We start from the raw sequence: 19,719 nt of genomic DNA on the forward strand, positions 1-19,719 counted from the left end.
GTCCACGCACAAGATGTTTATGAAAAGGACTTCAAAAGGAAACAAAAAATTCCCTCCACGTACATATATTATCTGTCTTGTCACTCCAGCCACTCGCTGGGTGGTGGATCCTGGAAATTGTGCTGAATGAGGGATGGGCCTGCAAGCAGTGCCTTTGATCAGTCCTTATCTACCCTAGAGGGACGTGAGGCCCAGGGCCCCCTGCTCAGCCCCTCACCTATAATTCATACACTCTGGCCTCCTGGCTTTGGAGAGGCTTTGGTGGTGAAACCACAGTCCTAGCCTGTACCAGCCCCGCCCTCCAGCCAAGCCCTGGGGATTAGGGCATGGGGGATTCCTGCATTCCTGTGGGCCACCTCACCTCCAATCCCCTGCCTGTGGGGGGCCTCTTGGGCTTCTGTGCGCGCTGATGGCCCCCAAGGCAGGTCGCATAGCATTTCAGCTAGAGAAGTGAGGAAGTGAGATTGTTTCTCCCCTGGAACCTCAGGCCCTCCTCTGAACCTCAAGCCCTTTCCCGGGGCATCCACCTCGTATAGCTGTGAGTCAACCCCAGTGCCTGGAGCCAGGAAGCACCCTCCTCAGTGCCTGGCAGACCTGCCTCAGCAGCTCCAGGAGAAAAAGAACCAGGCAGCAGCCCTGGGACAGGCCTGCCACCCACTCCCTGTGTCCCCAACAAACCTCAGCTATCACTGCTCCCTAGCGAGGCAGGGTCCTCGCCCAGGATAAAGGCATCCATTCTATCTCTGGTTCAACCCTAAGTTCTACTAAAAGCTGTGCCTTTAGTCCTTATATCCCCAGCTTGGGCAAAGGTCTCCGCAGGGAAAGGACATGAGCATTGCCAGGCTGCTTTCTGCTCAGGGCCTACCTCTTTCGTTTGCTGTTGGCCGAAGGAGAACCTGTCCTGGGACCAGAGCTGATCTGGGAATGGGAATTCCTGGGTCTAACCCGTCCCGCCCTCTGCATCACCTGCCCTGGGGCCAACCCCACACTGGGGATAGTGGTGGGAGATGGGCTGGCCCCTTGGCTGCCCAGCACACCCCACACCTGCTGGAGGCGCTGCTTTCCGAAGCCGAGGAGACAGGCCAGCTCCACAGTCAAAGGGCTGCCTCCCTTGAAGCAGATCCCAGTTAACATTTCCTCTCTCTAGAAGACGGACTGGGCTGGCGACATCAGTGTGGCCAGCCAGGGCTCCGAGCTAGGACTGCTCAGGGCTCCTGTGAATTCCTGTTTGTGCTTTGGTGCTTCTCTATCAGTAACATCAATGCTTACAACCTGGAGAGGTGAAAAGGGCAGGTACTACTGTCTCTATTTCGCCCACGAGAAGATGGGAGCCGGAGAAAAGTTTCGTGGTTTCCCCGAGATCACAGGGCCACCATGTAACAGCCAAATTAACCTGCCAGCTCCCAGCTCTTGTCTGTGAACGGCAGGCGCTAGGGAAGTGAGGTTGCCGGACACAGGTCTCTTCTCTGGCTCCCCGGGCCGCTTGGGGCACGAGGGAGGGCACAGCTGCTCCATGGACCCTCAAGGATGCGGGGGCGTCCCACACCCACACCTCCCGACAATAAGCCATTCGTTCACTCATCGAACACTTACTAAGCACCTACCTGGTACCAAGTACTGTGCTAAGAGCTGGCGGCGGAGACGCTGCTCCTTTTCAGAGGGACGTGTGAAAAGAATTCCACCTAAAATGGAAGAGGAGGATAGAAAATGGAGAATCTCACGCATGCGCACTCGGAAAAACACTTCAGAACTAGGAAATCGTAAATGCCTGATTTACCAAAACACGAGGCTTATCTGCTGACCAATGAGCATCCGCCAAGAATCTCTCCCCATCCTCAAGCCAATGAACTCGCTGCTGGGGCTCTGGCTGGACCGCCCCCTTTTTGTGCTCCTTGCCTATAAATAAAGTCCCCCGAACCCTCCACTGACTGACGGCAGCTTCCTGCAGACGGCGTCTTGCAGATTGCAAGTCCTTTGCTATTCCCGAATATAACAAACTCGCTTTCTAGTCATTTGAGCTTGCCTCAGTTTACCTCTTTATTTAGACTGATGGAAGAGACAAACGTCAAATAGCTAATGCCAATAAAGCCTTCGCTGTGGGAGTCTGGTCTAGGAGCCGGGGAAGGATTCTGGGAAGAAGTCCATTTCAGGAGACACCTGAAGGGTGAATAAGAGTTACCAGCCCATGAGGAAGAGTACAAAGTACACAGTATTCATCATCCAGGTGGAGATCTTTAGCAGACCGTTGGATGGGAGAGGGGTCTAGGCTGCATATAGAGACTTGAAAATTATTAGCCTAGTGATAGATGATATTAGCCTTTCCATGCCCCAAATCCAACAATCTCCCCAAAGAAACGGACCCTAAGTAAGAGTAGCATGCAAACAGTTTTTTAATAAGTTCCCCGTTTCCGTTACTGACTTGGGTTCTTGGACTCCTTAATCAATAGAAATTGATGGGAGGCCAGACAAGAAATTGAGGAAAGGCTTTATTTGCGCTCCTGCTGCAGCAGAAGGGAGCGAAAACAAGTAATGGTTTCCCTTGTTCACTCCCTGAGGGGACGGCAAGCTGGTCCTTTAAGTAGGGTGAGGGTCGGGGTGGGTTCATGGGTCAGGCCGGATGGATGGCTTGGGCAGCGGTCTGCCCACCCCCGTGGTGGCGCTGTGTGCAGGGATCATGCGCAACTCCCTGCTTTTGCTCCTGGCACCTGAGAAGTGGCAGTTGGGTTTTAGCCTTTTTGTATCTTGTTGTTCATAATTTGTCCTGACTGTGTATGCATGCAGTTATTTTCAGTCCTTTATAGTTTCTTTTTTTTAATTTTTAATTTTATATTGGAGTATAGTTGATTAACCGTGTTGTGTTTTCAGCAAAGTGATTTAGCTATACATATACACATATCTATTCTTTTTCAAATTCTTTTCCCATTTAGGTTATTACAGAATGCCGAGCAGCATTCCCTGCGCTAAACAGTAGGTCCTTGTTGGTTATCTGTTTTAAATATAGCAGCGTGTACATGTCAATCCCATACTCCCAATCTATCCCTCCCCCCACCCTTCCCCCCTGGTAACCATTTAGTTCCTTCGCTAAACCTGTGAGTCTGTTCTGTTTTATAAATAAGTTCATTTGTATCTTTTTTTTTCTTTTTAAGTTTCTTTGTATTCTGTTGCTTGAGGAGACCTTTGTCCAGGTGTGAGCACTGCAGCAAAGGGTCCCAAGGTCCCAGCCTATCTCATTTCTAGTTCCGATCAGCTGGCCCTACTAAGCCCTTTTCATAGGGAAATTCTAGATCCAGTGGCCCCTGTCTCCAAGGCCAACATTCTGCCTGGAGTCCACCGTCTCCCCCTGCTGCCCTTATCTCCAAACCCAGACTGGGTTTGCCTCTGTCATCCTCTGCTTTACCCTCACATCAGTGTAAGAACCTCCCGTCGTCGTAAGCCGACTTTTCTCATCCTTGTGGCTCCCTTGAGCCAGCATCCAGGTTCTCTCCTTCCTTTTCTGAGCCAGGCATGTGCCTGTTGCTCTCAGATCCACGTGTAGCCTTCCCTGCTCTCCTCTGCTCTGTGTTGCAGTGGGACTGAGTCCTGCAAACTATGTTTTCCGAGGTCTGTTAAGAACTTACAGACCTGGTTGTCCAGTGAAATTGGAGAACAAGACAGAAGAAAGAAAGAAACAAGGGGTGGGGTGTCCAGCAGGGGCTGTGCCTTATTACTATTTTCAGCTCCCATCAGGCAGTCCTGTTAAGCCAAAAAAGCCAGGTTTGCCTCTTGGTGGGTGTCTAAAGACACAACCAAGTCAAAGACCAGAAGGATGGATTTATTACTTGCAGTAAGTAAGGAGAACACAGGGATCTTTCCCAAAGCAGTGTCCCCCTAAACAGCAAAATTAGGGAAGTTTTAAGCTAAGAGTACAGGCATATCCATGAAGGGGCTTGAGCAGAGGAGAATTCAGCATAGAATCAGAACAAAGACCCACAGAGTCCAAGCTTTTGTCGGTTGTTGAAGTCACGAGGGTCAGAAAAGGTCAACGTCATCATCCCTTAAGTTCCAGTAAATCTGGTGGTTAAGCCCTTCAGGCTAATCTTTACCATTGAAACAGAGCTGGGAGTCTTTACAACTGATACATTATCCTTGCTGTTGTTACTTCTCTTGCCTGATAACAGTCCTTGGTTCCTGCATTCTTTTGTTCCCTTAAGATCATTAATTACTGAGACTATTCAAGAGCAAGCATTGTGGCCAGACTCAGATCACAGAATGGCTTAGGCCCATAATGGCTTCTCTTATGTCAAGAAAGCCATGCCTGGCTCTCTTTCTCCAGGGACCCCCTTCCATAACTGCTTACAGCCCCTGACATGATTCCAGTTCCCACTAGGTATCCCTGACTCTGAGCTCTAATTCTGCCAGATGGTCCCCCTTCATGATGTGGGGTCCCAAAAGAAAGCTCTGGCTCACGGCCACTGGAACACCACCCCCGTGCCTGTTCTTCCAGTCTCCATGGCAGGTGCAGCTCCCAGTGAAGCCACCCTCCCGTTTCCTCACCACCAACTGCTTGGCCTTTCTGCAATTCCAGCGATCTTGTGACTGGCTCCCTGCGTTATGTTCCTTCTATTGCAGTGTTTTAGGATCTCTTTACATTCTTTTTGTTTTCTTTTTAATAAATTTATTTATTTATTTTTGGCTGTGTTGGGTCTTCGTTGCTGCGCGCGGGCTTTCTCTAGTTGCGGCGAGCGGGGGCTACTCTTCATTGCGGTGCATGGGCTTCTCATCATGGTGGCATCTCTTGTTGCGGAGCACAGGCTCTAGGCGCACGGGCTTCAGTACTTGTGGCATGTGGGCTCAGTAGTTGTGGCTCGCGGGCTCTAGAGCGCAGGCTCAGTAGCTGTGGTGCACGGGCTTAGTTGCTCCGCGGCATGTGGGATCTTCCCGGCCCAGGGCTCGAGCCTGTGTCCCCTGTATTGGCAGGCAGATTCCTAACCACTGTGCCACCAGGGAAGCCCTGATCTCTTTACATTCTTAAATATCTTTTGTGATCTTGTACTTTATAATAAATATATATTTGTTTTTCATTCCCGATTCCGGGCACAGAGCTTGGAATTTCCTATGTGAAGAGAGTGCTAAAGGTATCTTTTGTTATGGTAATGAGATGACTTTTGGAAAACCCCTAAGGATGGGGGCTGGTTGCTAAGTTTTGCTAGTGGTCCAAGTAGGTAGGCTATGCCAAACCATAAATACCATGCACAGCCTAATGAGCATCAGGGGGTTCTACTTGGCACTTCTAGGCTACTTCCAACTTGCGAGGCTGTCACCTTAAATATGATATAAGAGGATGGAGCGTGGACAATACCACATCAATTCTGCCCACATCACACTGATCACTTCTATGGCCCAAACCTAGCAGCAAGGGTGTCTGGGAAACGTAGTCTGGCTATAAGCCTAGGAAGAGAAGCCTTAGCAAGACTGTGAACACATTGTATTGTCTCTACCTCGCCAATATATAAGTGTTCCCAGTGAGGTACTAGGCTATTTGCTCCTTACAGATATGGGTTGTCTAGTATATTTCTATCCCTCTCCTAGAAAGCACTAATCACATTTTCACTGACTCTTCAATTCTGGACCCACAGGAAAAGACCATCCTCTGTTACTTCATGCTCCAGGGTGACTAGCACATGATATCATCTCTCTGTCCCGGTCTCCTCTCTAATTTTTTTTTTTTTTTTTTTTTTTTTTTCCCTCTCTAATTTTGTAATATGTTTCCTAGACCAAGGAAAGGATTGGGTCATCTACTGACTTTGGACTTTACATGTGGATACAAACTTTGACCTTTAAACAGCGGATGCTCTTCAGACAGAGAACGGAGCTACGGGGAAGTCTGAGAGGCAGAAGAGTAGAGCAGAAATAGTCCTGGACTGGGGAGTCAAGACAGATGTCTTTTAATTTAGGGAGCCGAGATGTATTGCAGTGGCCAGAAACACAGGAATCAGGGTCTCATTAGCTAAGTAGTCTTCACATGAAAAATGAAGACTTACTTCATAGGTTTGTTGTAAGCGTTAAATTAAATAGTACAAATAAAGCAATTAGTACAATACTTGTTGCAATGTAAAAGACTAACAAATGATAGTTATTTTAGTTGTTAATTCTGTTACATTGATTTAATTTTCCTGTTGTTTTGTACAGTGATGTACCTCCAGTGCCTTGGAAAAGTGCTGGCACGTAGTAGGGACTCAATAAATACGTGTCCAATGAATGAATAAATGAACTCTCAGCCCTGTCAAGGACAGACAATGTGATCCTGAACAAATGACTTCATTTGTTCTGTCTGGGCCTCAGACTGTCCTGCCGTAAATAAGAGCACGAGCACAGCACGATCCGGTCCCTCCCAGGACCAGCTACCCTGTCAGCAGAGGAGTCCTGCCCACCAAACAGGCAGCACTGAGGGACAGGAGGAGAAATGAGCTCAGCGCTCCGGACCAAAGGAGGGTGGGCATTGGTGGAGGACTCGAGAGGCAATGCCAAGACTGCGGCAAGAGGGTCTGCACATCTCTCCTTAGATGGTAAGGCAAGCATTAGGGCCTGAACCCAGTGCTTTGTACCCCCAAACCTCCTTCTGCTTCTGTGGCTCCCCCAGGGTTAAAAGAAGTGGTTGCAGAACTGCAGTGGGCTTTCCCCAGCCCCAGGTTCCTGGCTGTCTGTCCAGGAAACCTCCAAACACAGAGCTTGGGCACTGCCCAGCGCTAAGTCGCCAGAGCCTGGGGCATGAGACCGAATATGTGACCTCATTCATTCACTCATTAACTATGATGAACAGGGCACCTTTCTGAGCGCTGGGGCATAATTAGCCATAAACATAATAGCCTGTACCCTCATTCCATTCAAGTCTGGGAAACAAACACAAACCAGGTGATCAATTTCAGGTGGTAATAACTACCACAAAGAAAAACAAACAGCTGGGGTAGTTAAGGGAGACTTGTCCACCGGCGCATCATCCTCTCCTGGGCTAAGATTCAGGGAAGGACTGCCAACTGGGGAGGAGAGAGAAGGAAGGGGAAAAGGAAGAGAGAAAGTAGTTCGCAGAGTGGGGCGGGGGGAGGCCGTGGGGTCCCCGCACGGGCAGCGTCAGCCTGCTCTGGTTAGCCGAGCCCTGTCAGTGGCCAGGAGCTGCTGCTTCCCTGGGGCTCACCTGGGGGTCATCCCCTCTGCCTCCTGGCTTTTACCCAGGGGGCCTCCTGCCCTAAGCCTGTGACCTTGTGAGAGTCTGCCTCAGAGGCCTGGGGAGGCCTCTGAAGGAGAGAGATGGACGCCCCAAGGGTGACAGCTGAACATGAACCCACCAGTGTCCCGAGATGACCTGGTTGGGATTATTGGTTTGCTTCTGATGAAAGAGCGAAAAGACAACAGCATTTCCCCTGGAAATCAAGCCCCCGCCTCCACCCCCACACCGGTCATTTTGAGAGGACTCAGCATGTGGCTCCCCAATGCTCCCAGGCCTGCCTGTCAATGAGCTCAGGAAAAGACCTGAACTCCAGGGGTCGGTGAGTCACCACTGCACGACACCAGCCCTGAGAGGGCAGACATGGAGGAGGACTGACGCCGGGCTGCTCTGGAGGCGTGGTGGGTGGGGTGGGGAGGACGGATGGAGGCCAGAAGGAACGGGCCGTGGCTCTAGCTGGGGTCACGTAGCTCGTCCCAGAAGGCCACCTGCTGCTCCATCTCCACCTCACGTACCTAAGTCAACCTTTCAGGCTGCTTTGTCTTGAAGTCTTCCCAGATTCTCTCACCTGGATGGGAAAAATTTGCTCTTTTGTTCATTTATCAGCAAACATTTATTGAACCTTCCATGTAGTGATGGATACAGAAAACTAAAACAATCCTTTCTTTAAGAGGATCACAGGGCTTCCCTGGTGGCGCAGTGGTTGAGAGTCCGCCTGCCGATGCAGGGGACGCGGGTTCGTGCCCTGGTCCGGGAGGATCCCACGTGCCACGGAGCGGCTGGGCCCGTGAGCCATGGCCGCTGAGCCTGCGCGTCTGGAGCCTGTGCTCCACAACGGGAGAGGCCGCAGCAGTGAGAGGCCCGCGTACCGCAGAAAAAAAAAAAAAAAAGCATCACATTCTAGTGGAGCAGGTAAGGAAAAGAGCTTGAAGAGTGTTATATGCATGTATGTACGTATGTATGTCGATACATCTCACATATGATATTGGGAGCACATGGGAGGCCACATCATGCAGCCTGGGCTGTTTTGAGGAATGATGGGACCTGCCAGGCAGAGGGCAAGAATCCTTACAAAGGAACAAAGAGACAGGGACGAGCGTGTCCACAAGAGCGAAAATGGAGAAAGCACAGCCACCTCCTCAATCTAATGTGTTCTAAATAAACCATCAGCCATAACTTTCTTCCCCATTTTATCTTAACCGAGGGCTTCAACATATCCACCATGCTCACATCCAATACACAATTAACCATGACTGCAAGTGGCAAAATAGACGCCTATCCCCTTGTTTTCAATCTCCATCTGATTATCAAATTTTAGTGGGGGAGGGGTAGGAGATAAGTATAGGAAGCTTCTTTTTTTCTTTTGGCTGTGTTGGGTCTTTGTTGCTGCACGCGGGCTTTCTCTAGTTGTGGCATACGGAGGCTACTCTTCGTTGCAGTGCACGGGCTTCAATTGTGGTGGCTTCTCTTGTTGTGGAGCACGGGCTCTAGGCACGGGGGCTCAGTAGTTGTGGCTCGCGAGCTCTAGAGGGCAGGCTCAGTAGTTGTGGCACACGGGCTTAGTTGCTCTGGGGTGTGTGGGATCTTCCCAGACCAGGGCTCGAACCCGTGTCCCCTGCACTGGCAGATGGATTCTTAACCACTGCGCCACAGAGGAGGTCCCAGAAGTTTCAAATGTAGTAGAAGGTATCAAAGATGGAAGTAGGGTGACCAACTGTCCCAGGTTTAGCCCTGAAAGTCCCACATCCCTGGAAATCCTTTGGTCCTGGGTAAACCAGGACCGTTGGTCACCCTAGAAAAGCAGACAGGAGAAGAGAGGAGAGAGAGCCAGGGCGGACTGATGCACTAAGCTCCTCGCTGAGGTGAAGGGCGGCTGTAGGCAGACAGAGAGAGGGTGTGTTTATATATGGGGAGGGAGACTCTTTTCCTTTGGAAGCATTAAACCCACCATGCCCCCAGCCCCACTGTCACCCCCGTCCTGATTCCTCCTGGGCAGTTGTCATCTGTCACTGACTTGTAGCCTCCAAACAGGCCCCCAGCAAGGCTGCACTTTTTCCTTACCTCCCACTGAACCCTTGGAGGGCACGCTGGGACTCCACGCCCTTTGGATGGATAGAGTGCCTCTGGCATCTCCTCCCCGTTCTTGTAGCACAGGCCCCCGTGGAGTTGTCTCCAAGCAGCTGTCTTTAACCCGTTCCCGTTCAGCACGCCAGTCCACTCTCTGCACACAGCGCCCCCTTTGCTCACCTCCTGCCCCCCCCATTGCAGCCTTGAATGCTGAGAGGGGTGCAGGGCGGCTTACACTACGGACAACGTGACTCTGTGACTTCCCTTCTGAGAGGAGACCTCTAACAGCCCACCCCAGCCAAGGCAGGGGCAAGGAGGAGTAGCAATGTTCCACTGATGCCACGCGTCCGCCAGACCCCACGTCTGCCTGCGAGCCACCAGTCACGCTCAATGCCGCCTCTATTGCGAGGTTGCTTGTGAAAAGCCCCTGTGTTGTGGCTCCCAGCTCCAGCGAGGTCCCCAATACAAGGTCTCCATTCATGTCAGGCTGGCCCTCCTCGGCCACACAGGGAGCCCCTGCTCCCTGAGGAAAGCTGCCCGGGGTAGGGGTACAGGGTGCATCTTCCCCCCCCCCATTTCCACAAAGGCCCAGCACACACTGCCCAGGTTCCCTCCCTCCCTCTGCTGCCACCTGCCATCCACCACCTGGGAAATCCTCAGGGAAGCAGGGCCCAGGAGCACACGCCAGCCAGTGGGCCTCTGGGGAGCCCATCTCTCTCTGTCAACAGCCATCCAAACTCCGGGCAGCCACGACATGTCAAGGAAAGGATGGGCACAACAGAGCATACAGAAGCAACTTCCTTTTTTCCTCTTCCAATGAGCAAAGAGAAGAAAAGCTGCTGTCTGCAAGGTACCTACCCCTACAGACTGAATGGAGTCAGTCAGATCTGAGGAATGGGGTTGCTGGTCGGGGCCATATCAGTTAGGGAGCCAGCTGATGGGTTTTTGAAGTTCATGCAGCGTGGTGAATCCCGTACTACTGAAACCAAGCAGAGGCTGTGAGGCCCTCCAGGGTACAAAAGCCTTTCCGTGTCCCCTGTTTCTTGTTTGTAGGAAAAAATCTCCAGCTTCCTAGACTTTCCCTGAATTCCAAAAGGCAGATTCAAACAGTTACTAATTAGGGGAGGGAAGGAACGTAGAAACAAAGGAAAAGTTGTCAAGAAACAATCATGCAGCTTGGGGCAGGGTCCTGGTTCCTCCTCAAGAGATATACAGGATGATCTGATACAAACATCTCTGAGTTCTTCTACGGGAACTAAGGCCCCCAACCAGGTGGAGGGTGATAACTTTAGGCTGAGCACAAGCACATGGACCCCAGACTAGTCGGAACCAGAAGGCTGATGACGAGATTCCTGGAACATCACCCTGTTACCTACCCACCAAGCAATCTGAAGAGTCACACAACCTGCAGCCCTCATTCCAAATTTGTCTTTAAAAACTTCCCTGAAACCCATGAGGGAGTTTGGGTTTTCTGAGCATGAGCTGCCCGTTCTCCTTGCTTGGTCCTTGCAATAAACCTTTCTCTGCTCCAAATTCCGACTTTTTGGTGGGCCTCACTCACTGTGTGTCAGGCACATGAACTTGGGTTCCACAACACTACACTGCAGAGCATTCATGCCGTGGTTCTCAAACTGGAGCGTGCATCAGAATTATCTAGAGGGCATGTTATAACACAGATTGCCAGGCCAGCCTCCAGTCCCTGGTGCGTTAGGATGGGGGTGGGGCCTGGGTATCTGCATTCCGAACAACTTCCCAGGCAATGCTAATGCTATGGTCAGGGACCTCACTTTGAGAACTATTGGGAGAGGGTTTCCCCTGACCTCAAGGAAGTTACCAATAATTTGAGGCCAATATACACCTGAGTTCCCAAAGACAATTCCAAAGCCAAAACTACCATGAATACAATGCAGGGCTCTGAGGCGGGGTCTGTCTGACACCAAGTGGGGAGGTGGGGCTGCTCAAAGAAGCTTCCTAGGGAAAAGTGACTCAAGCGAGATGGTGAATGTGATAGCGGTGAAGAAGGAGCAGGGAGTCTGTGAAGTACCATATTGAAATGGGAGTTGGGGGGAGGAGAGGAAGGGAGGTGTCCTCCATGTTGGACGGGATAAGAGTCAAGGGGTGAGAGCACTGTTTAGGGCGATGGGTGGGATAAAGGGTGGGCGAGGGCAGCCATGTTGAAGGACAATGGGTGGGGTGAGTTGTAGAGGCTAGGAAGAGGGGACTCTTGAGTGCCATGCCAAGACCCCTGGGCCAGGTACTGTGGCCAGAGAGTGCTGCTGTGGGTTTTAAAGTTGCCATTGGCGTGACCAAGCCAGTGCTTGAGGAAAGTTATTCTGGTACCCAGCAGGGAGCAAGGAGAGCCTGGGCAAGTCTACCAAGTTGGTAGGTCAAGGCAAGCAATGAGCGAGGTAATTTCACTTATCGTGTCATGTGATAATTGGTGTGGTCCTACGTGGGTTGTGTAATCCAAAGTGTTATCACTACCAACCCTTCCTCCAACAGTTATCTGTGGGTTGTTATTTTTTCTGTTTTTTTTCTCACTTTCTGAGGGATCGCAGTGACCCCCAAAGAACCCAGCATCCTACCAGGGAGGGAGGCGAGGTTGGTGTTAAATAAACAGGTAGTGAGGGCTGGCAGGCGGTCGCCCAAACTTCCGGGGGCCCCAGAGCATTGACTACCACGCTCTGTCTCAAAGGTGTTTTAAAATGAGAGCTCCCTGGGCTCCTTCCCAGTTTTCTTTACTCCCTGTAATGTTCTGGAGGCTTATTCCCATCCATTCAGCCTCCAGAGAGGAAGGAGAAAAGAGCCCCGATCCAAATGAGGGTTCCCCTTAAAGGCCTCGGTCAGAAAGTGAAAATGTTCCCATTGCCCTGGAGTGGGTGGGGTGCGTCGTCCCTTCGACCCGCCATTAAGGCGGCTATGGACGAGGGGGGCGGCCAGGCAGACACTGGTCTGCCCAGTGGAAGCCACTCCCCAGGCCCATCCTACCATCTGGGTTCACAGAGGTATCTTCTTACAGGAGCATGAGAACAGGAGGCTGAGCAGGGAGATTCATAATTTCCTTTCTCCTCAGATACAAGCTTTTAGCGAGTGGGCCGCAGGCCAGGAGAAGAAAGCCGCCATCCCCATCAGCAGTGCCCGTGGAGCTGAGCCAGAGGGTGGGGGAGATGCTGTTTGAAGGAGACGCTTTGGAAATTCCTCACATTTTTTGGCCTTTGTCTCTGGGCATTGAGATGAAGATCCATGTTTGACTCTGAAAGAGCTCCCAGTCTCTCCTTTGCATTCAAAAGGAAGATCCTAGCAGAGAGCAGAAAGAATTCGGTGGCTGTTTTCTCATCTCAAAGACCACCTGAGTCATTTGGGGGTAGGGGGTACAGCAGGGAGACCGGTTTTATTTTGCTGCTTCTTCACCTCATTTTCCTCTCGCACCTCTGGCCCCGGCCCCAAGCCCAGGTCATCAGTGATGTCAGTATATGGTGCTACTTTCTGAGAAGAGCTGTCCTCCAGTACTCTGGGTTCTCAGGGAGCATCAAAGGCACCTGTGCGCTGGCAGAGACGACTGGAAGACAGGATGCCTGGGTCCTGACGGCTCTGTCAGACCTCAAGCCAACCATTGTGGACCTGATGTCACATTTCTCCCACCTCCCAACACAGAGAAGAGTTTGGCCTCGTCCTCCCACTTCCCATCCCCAGTGTGGTGAGGGCACCAACGGGGACAGTCAGGCCATGTTCAGTGTAAGAACAGCACTCGCAAGGGACAGGGACACGATGGCTAGGCTCCATCAAGAGATTAGCCGGAAGCCCCCTTTGGCCCGTGATTTCAGACTCCACGTACGGAGGTCCAGCACGGCTTTGGTAGTTGTGAACAAGATCCCTCTGTTATCAGTTCGAGATCTGTGTCCTTTCATTCCTCCACTGAACTGGCGCCCCTCTCCCACCAGATGCTTTTGCATCCAAATCAACTGATTCACAAGCAGCTGGGGAGGAGAGGAAAGCGGGGGCTCCGTGCTGTGGCTCATCCCAGCCCGCCCCTGAATGCCGTCAGCTGCCTTTCTCCGCTCGCTTCTTTCCTGATTCCAGGACTCCAGATCGCCTATGCTCTGAAGCGCTTGAGTTACCATACCCCTTTTGTGACCAAAATGAAGTCTTCATCAAGGGACAGCTGGCCCAGAAGGAAGGGAGATTCTGCAGATAAAATGAAGCAGAAATTTCTTTGACAGTATTTTCTCAACCAACCCCTCTCAGAGACCCTTGGACCTGTTGTCAGGTTTTGTCCTCACCAGCCCTCCCCAACAGACCTGGTCTTCCCCTAAGAGGGAAAAAACAAAAACAAAACCTAAGTTAAGGGCAGCAGCTGTTGGTAAATGAGTTTGTCAGGTCACCACCAGCTCACTGCATGACCCCAGGCAAATCACTTAATCTCTGAGCTTGCATTTTCTCCTGTAAAAAATAAAGGGTTGGACAAGAAGACCTCCAAGATCCCTTCCAGACATGACAGCCCAAGTGTGAGCTCCACATCTTACCACAGGGACAACTCATCCTCTTCCCCCTTCCGCTGTTCAGGTGCTGGGCCTCCCTCCAGGACTGGCTGTGGCTGGAATCCAGTATCTAATTCCTTCATGATCTCAGTCCCTGTATGGGTGGCTGCATAGTGAGAACCACGGGCAGAGGACAGCCGCCCTTCTGTGCAACGTGGGCTCCCTAACCAAACTGACAATTTCTCCAGACACTGAAAGTATCACAGTGTTCCGCAAGGGGGTCCCTTTCCGAGTGCTGGGACCACAGACTAAACAGACACTTGGAACTCATCTGGATTCTGGCAACTTCTCCAAAAGCCTGTCTACACCTGCTTTTTGGGGTTGTGTTTTTTTTGCTTTTCAACTTTGAGGGACGTATCTTCCTATGAAAAGGGATTATACTGAATCACCCAGCCCTATTACTCACCCTGTCCTCTCCTGAAAATGAGTTCAGCGACTACTTTACCATGACCTCCTGAGCATCCAGAAAGATGGTTCTTTTCTTCTTTTTGTGCTAGACAGCCTCGCCCTCCTGTGTGCAGTGTTGGCTTCCACCACACTTGAGCCACAAGCTGTCTTCAGAGCTCTCCTTGTTTCAGCAGGTGTGAGTGTGCCGCTATATGTGTTGTGTCTCTCTGTATGTATCTCTCTGGGTATGTGTCTTTGGAGATCTCTATCTCTATCTCACTATGTCTGTCCGTGTGTACAGATGATGCTGATGCTTCAGTAGATTGATCCTATTTTCTCCTTCCATTGGCCGCCGAACTTCTCACGTTTTTCTATAGGTAACAGATTGTGGCTGGGCCCCCGGGGGGCAGCTTCTGTTCTAAATCTGTCTTCCTGGAGGTCAGAGTGAGCACAGCCAACCTTCAAAAACACATGTCTAGGGGGTGAGGGGGAGGAATTGGGAGCTTCGGACTGACACACATGCACGATTGGTACTACGTATAAAATAGATAACTAAATGAGAACATGCTGTAGAGCACAGGGAACTCTAGTTACTGCACTGTGACCTAAACGGGAAGGAGATCCAAAAAAGAGGGGATATATGTATACGTATAGCTGACTCATTTTGCTGTGCCGTAGAAACTAACACAACATTGTAAAGCAACTACACTCCAATAAGAATTAATCAAAAAAAAACCCACATGTCTAACACCAGAAGCATTGGTGAGCGATGTCCATTTCACCAAAGTCTCAGTGGGATGACAGAGATTATATCACACACCACAACACACCACAAAATTCGATCAAGCCTCCTCATTAGACATCTTTAGACATCTTTTTCTCTCCCCAGAACTCTTCTGAAAGCATCACTTTATCGTGTAGCTCACACTGGGCGGATGAACAGGCCTCCGAAGACCTCCTATAACTGCAGCTCCCTTTAAAGATGCCATGCTGCTCCGCATGAGCTATGGTAGGTGGGCTACAGCTGATTGGACCCAAGGGTGAGCACCTGACCAGGGGCTGCCTCTCTATTGGTCAGCCAGGTGTCTTATGAGATAGCTTAGGGAGCTAAGTGATACTAGAGCTAGTGATACTTGAACCAATCAAATGCAGCAGCTTAGGGAGTTTGGATGCGACACAGAGGGGGAGCCAAGTGGTTTTCTGTGAGAGAAGCGGAATGACAAAGAAAAGCAAGGACCGAGAGAGAAATCATTCCGTCAGTGGCAGCAGAGCAGAGTCGGATCAATGCTCCTGCTGGTAAGAAGCTGCAGATCCAGGGCTATGCAGACTGTGTCCCCAGTACCTACCTCACAGGCCCTCAAGCCACAGTGGTTTCCTGATAAAGCTCGTTAAATGGGGCTGTATGTGATCCTGAAACACCTCTGCGCCCTGAACCACATCCCATGTGTTTTCGCACAGGTTAGGTGTGCTGCTCGTGGGATTTCAGGTACCCTTCCTAGAGTCGCAGTCTGTGAAATTGAGGCCCCGAGGGAAGTGTGATTTCCAGATCTGAGGCTGGGAGGGAACATAACCGAGAAGCTTTCCTTTCCCACCAGGCCCATCTCAGACCCTCAGTGAGGACAGTTATCGCCCCTGGTGCCCCATCAAGAGAAATCCCAGCTCTCTCTTTCTCTCTCTTTGGGTGATGAGGACCATTCTCAAGCACCCATTATTTTGTTGGGTCCCCTGAGTCCACTCCACCCAATGTGCTCCGCTCCGACTGGGCCATACAGTTCGAGGGGAGTGAAACTGGAGAAGAATGTGTGGAAGTTTGTGGCTTTCATCTCTTAAACAAATAGCAAATTCCTTGGGCTGCTGCTGCTGGAATTAAACAATGATGTATTGGGGGGAGGCTCTACGGCGTTACCTTAGCAACACCCAGGCTGTTTTCAGGCAAGGTCTAGTAAAAGAGGAAGGAGAACAAAAATAATAAAGGGACGAGTCTGGATGGGGTCCAGGAATGGGGGTCTTTTGGCTGAATGTGTTTTGTGCTCTGCGGTGTTTACAGGCCTCCTTTCAGCGAAGTTTCCTCTGGGCTCCCCCAGTGCATTCCACCGTCAGTGAGGCTGTCCACTAGAATACTAATGTGAGGCTAAGAAAAGACAGCATGCCATGTGAGGAACGGGTTAGGAAGGGAAAGACATCACAGCTGGGACCACCTAAGTGGGAAGTGACACGTGTGAAGCCTTCCAGGCTGGCTCTTGAAATCATGAAGGTCATGGGAGAAAGAGGGCGAGGTTCTTCAAAGGTGACCAATGCTTGGACCTTAGGCAGAGCAGAGGCCTGTATGGTAGCAATCCATCAGACCCTTGCTACTCACAGCGTGGTCCATGGACCAGCGGTAGAGGCGTTACCTGGGAGTTTGACAGAAATGCAGAATATAGGGCTGCCCCAGGCCTACTGACAAGGGTCTGCATTTTTACAAGCCCCAGGTGGTTCATGTGTTCACTGCTGTTTGGGAAGCGCCAAGCGGGGCCTAAGTCTTGTCTCTCCCAGGTTCCTGCAAATCTGTCACTGCCTTTGTCATGTCACAGCAGACTACCACCCACACAAAAACAGGCATATCCAGTTTGCTAATAATGCATTTTGGGGGGTTTTTTTTTTTCATGACAGATCCATTTGAGATCTAGAAAGCACTTTAATACTCTATCCTTCTTCAAATGATCAAGAGAAATAGCAAGTCCTGTATTTACAAAACCGATGAAAATCTCCATGTAATAATCAGTGGGTGCAGAACAACCGCACAGATCTGTGTTTCCAACTTTTTCCACCAAGATTCTCCATCAAGGTAAAAAAAGTCTCGTACAAATCCCAGAAGGACGTAGAGGTGGCAGCACAACTGCCAAAGATGGTACAACGACTTACTACTGAAGCTGGTGATGGGACACAAGGGGAAGGAGGGGCAGAGTCCTCGAGAAAAGAGCCCTGTTTAACGCAGGCGGCTCTAGTCCGTGGTCGACCTCTCGTACCGAAACCGCGCCCCGAAGTCGTTGCTGCAGGTCACAAAGCCGGGGTTGGTGGGCGAGTGCATGATACAGTGCACGATGTTGTTGTGGCCCAGGGAGAGCAGGTTCCGGCGCTCAGCCATTCTTTTTTTTTTTTTTTTTTTGTGGTACGCGGGCCTCTCACTGTTGTGGCTTCTCCCATGGCGGAGCACAGGCTCCGGACGCGCAGGCTCAGCGGCCATGGCTCACGGGCCCAGCCGCTCTGCGGCATGTGGGATCTTCCCGGACCGGGGCACGAACCCGCGTCCCCTGCATCGGCAGGCGGACTCTCAACCACTGCGCCACCAGGGAAGCCCGCTCGGCCATTCTTGAGTCCCAGCAGCAGAGGCTGATGGTCCTCTAGTCAGGCAGCAGCACGCAGTCCTCCGTGTGGTTGAAGACGGACTACATCCGGTGCACCTGCTGTCTGCTCAAGCCAGCACCTGTGTATCTGACCAGGGTTCGCCCTGTTGATATTTCTCAAAGTTTAGCTACAGTCTTCTTCACTTGACAGAATGTATTTTGAATTTCTGGAAAAAATGGCAAAACAAACTTCAGCATCATCGTGTGCTTTCTCAAAAGTTGTGATGCATCGATTTGAAACACCATCCCATAATCTGATGCAGCCGTCCTTGCCACCAGTCACATACATATTGGCACTAGGATTGTAATTAACGGAACATAATGGCATCAGTGTATTGATCTTGAGGACTGCAAGAGACAAAGCACTGAAATGTGTTGATATCATAAAGTCGAGGAGTAGGCTGCTGAGCCCCAACAAGTAAAGTCTCTAGAAGGATGGAAGGAGATGGAGCATAACGTTTCAGCCTCCTGAATGTATCTGAAGGCTCTTTTTGCAGCTGGTTTGGAATAATCAAATACTTTAAGAGTATAATCCCTTTAACCAGAGGCGAGGATCTGTTCTGTTGGGTGGAACGCGAGACACGTGAATTCATCCACGTGGTCGTAAAGAGTTGGAATCACTGGGTGGTTTTCCATGTTCTGCTGTGCAGTCTCGTTCATCATGCCCTCTATTGGCATGGCACTTTTGGCCAACATTCCTTCTGTGTCAAGTATTTTTATGGAAGCATCGGCAGATCCAGTAGCTATTAATTGCCCATCTCTATTATAGGTAGCTACACGACATGGTCCTTTACGGGATGTGACATAGCATGTTTCGTACTCTGAAGCCTCTGGGGACATAATCTGGACATCTGCATCAAACTCCAGGTAAATTCCTGTGCCAGGGGCAACTGTATCTGACGGACCAATTGCATAGTGAACTGCACTATCATCGTTTTCCATTCCTTGTATTATATCACCTAGAGACACTGTTAACACGGTGGTATGAATTCTTCTGGACCTTTCTCCATGCACACAGTCGTTTCATTTCTAGTTTGATGAATGCAGGAGCTGCTCTGAGGGTGCACAGACAGACTGAGGCTTGATTTCATTGAAGAGGCCATTAGCAGTGTTGATGTAGCCGTCATAGAGCAGCTGGCTAACGATCAGCTTGTAGAGCTGCTGGCGATCCTTCAAGCCCACTTTGGTTCTGTGCATCGAGAAGAGGAAGATAATTTCCCTGCCAAGGGCGCGTTCTAGAGATTCGTTCACCTCCTCCGACTTTATCTCCTACGCGACAACCCTGACGCCAAGGAACTGCTGCCTCACGGACAAATGTCAGATCCGGAGAGCACCGCGGGTCTGGCGGCAGGTTGGCGCCACCACTTCCGGGGCCTTACGGAGCAAGTGCGCCTGCGCACCGTCTCCGCTGGGGCGTGACTCAAGCCGTGGTGTTTGTTTTTTAACACTGAGTTTTTCGTGACGATAATGACAATGATGATGCTGATGATGAAGATGACATTAGATACTGTTAGGGGTTGAATTGTGTCCCCCGAAAAGGATATATTCAAGTCCTAACCCCCAGTACCTGTGACTATGACCTTATTTGGAAATAGGGTCTTTGCAGATGAGATCTAGTTAAGATGAGGTCATTAGGGTTGCCCTAATCCAATGACTAGAGGAACAGATTCTTCCTCTGAGCCCCTAAGGAGGAACCAACCTACTAACACCTTGATTTCAGACTTCTGGCCTCCAGAACTGTGAGACACGAAATTTCTACTGTTTGAAGCCACCCAGTTTGTGATACTTTGTTACAGCAGACCTAGAAAACATAGAGAGAATTTCCTCTCTTTTTTTTTTTTCTGAAACTTTCCTTCCTTCAAGCCCTTTCACAAACAGTATCTTGTGAAAGCAGAGGCAGGCTAGGCATTTTATTCAGTTTTTCAAAGAAGAAAGTCCATTTGTTACGTGAAGTGGTCACAGGAGTGAGGCGGTACTACAGCTGCACCTGGCGGGCCTGTGAAAAAGAGCTCAGCCACAGGGGATGTGGGCCTCTGCATCTGTCCCTGGGCCTGGACAGCTGCCACCACCCCCGAGGACACTGAATAAGAGGGAAGACTAGCGCCACGGGGCTCACCCATCGCCGTCTCCACCATCTCCA

At 50.6% G+C, this 19,719-nt stretch overlaps 1 pseudogene; it reads right to left on the reverse strand.

Annotated features, from left to right (window-relative positions):
- Positions 1-1,143: 1,143 nt before the first annotated feature.
- On the reverse strand, positions 1,144-18,844 carry LOC111182752 (cleavage stimulation factor subunit 1-like; annotated as a pseudogene).
- Between the last annotated feature and the right edge of the window lie 875 nt (positions 18,845-19,719).

The sequence above is a fragment of the Delphinapterus leucas genome, chromosome 9 (assembly GCF_059928025.1).
Source record: "Delphinapterus leucas isolate spDelLeu-1000000601 "Yukka" chromosome 9, BTC_Dleu_Yukka2, whole genome shotgun sequence".
NCBI lineage: Eukaryota > Metazoa > Chordata > Mammalia > Artiodactyla > Monodontidae > Delphinapterus > Delphinapterus leucas.